We start from the raw sequence: 1,711 nt of genomic DNA on the forward strand, positions 1-1,711 counted from the left end.
TTTCTTCTAACCTTGAGCCTTCAGCTCACACTTCTTCTTTTGTAGGTCCTTCTTTGATGCATCAGTCTGATGCTTAGGAAGTGGAAGAGGAAGAAAGAGAGAAAGATGATGGAGGAGATGAAGATGTCGATGATGACTATGATATGGCGTCAGACATCAAACTTCTCCTTCCAGCCGTTGATACCATCATCTGCAGGATCAACGAAGTTCACCAAGAGATGCCCCGTCAAGGTGATCTTGATGCGAACTTCCTTGCCCTCCAGGCGGATGTTCAAGAAGGTCAGAGTCATCTCCAGATTCTCCAAGAAGTTGTTCAAGCCAACAACGACGCCATTGTTGTTCTTCACAGCAGGGCTGATGATTCTCAGGCTATAGTTGATCAAAAAACTGGTCTTCTTCAACAAATCATGGATGTTGTCCGTCAACCAGCTCCAGTGATTGCACCCTCTTTCTCTGCCAATGATCGCGCCCAGTTCCAGGAGGCGCGTGAGGCAACGACAACTCTAGCCAATGCCTTGCAAAGGTTGGAGGATTCAATGGTTCTCCAGCGTCAGCGCTTGGACGAACTCTCTGGCCAAATCTCTCAAGTCTTAGCCAGAGAGGGGGAGACGAGGTCCAACCCTGATGAATCATTCGATGCTGTGCCTACCCCTTCTCAGGTCGTTGGTCCAGTATCAGATACAGCTGCAGTTGAAGTTGAGGCTCCTAGAGCTGAAGCAGTTGCTGCTCCTGTAATCCCGACCACTGAAGCTGCTCTAGCTGAGGATATCGATGCCATCCCTAGGGATGATGCCCATACCATCACTGCTGCTGGTGATGATGATGATGAAGATGAAGACGAAGACGATGATGATGAAGACAATGATGATGAAGACGATGATGATGAAGACGATGATGAACCTACCATTCTAGACACCAGAAATGATCTAGATGGCGACAACGACGATGATGATGATGATGACTTTACGATCAAGTTTCAGAAGCCATCAATCGTCACAAAAGGTGTTGCTCTCGGGGATTCCGCATCCCAAGGGGGAGCAAAGGCAAGGTGAATTGACTCCATCAGGGAACCAGGACCCCAAGTCGAAAGGCAAGGCGGTCGTTGAAGAAGAAAACTTGAAGGTATTGTTCAAAATCCCTCAACAACCTTTGTTTGAAGAATCTACCTCTCAGGTAGTGGTTACTTCAACTTATCAACTTCATATTCCATCAACAACCTGCGGTCGACTGGAGCAGGTACCTGATCAACCCATTCATTGTGCTCCTGCCGACCAGCAGATGTCTCAGCTAAAGGAGTCACTCGACCAGACTAGAGTAAAAATCCCTCTTCGTACCTCTAGTAGTGGTGAGTTTGATTTTTTTTCTGAAGCTGAAAGACTCGAGGCATTAAGGGCTGAAGAAGAGCTAGAGCTTCAAAAGAAGCAGACTGAAGACAGCTTGAAGCTGGCCAAGTCACTAGCTGAAAAAGTCCTTCCCAAGAAAAAGTCCAACAAAACGATAAACGTTGTCCAAGCCCAGGCTAAACTTTTTTTGATTGCAGAATCTGAGCGTAAGAAGAACCTGAAGCTGATGGATAAGGACAAGCAATGGAGCGAAGCAAAACTGAAAAAGAGAATCAGTCCCCGCCCAATTATCAGCGTCAGCATCAGCGGACGTTCTAAAGACGGGGGAACACTGGTCTCAATGCTCATCACCAGGGACAATCTTGATG

Source organism: Cynara cardunculus, assembly GCF_001531365.2.
Source record: "Cynara cardunculus var. scolymus isolate 2C chromosome LG 8, CcrdV1, whole genome shotgun sequence".
NCBI classification, from domain to species: domain Eukaryota; kingdom Viridiplantae; phylum Streptophyta; class Magnoliopsida; order Asterales; family Asteraceae; genus Cynara; species Cynara cardunculus.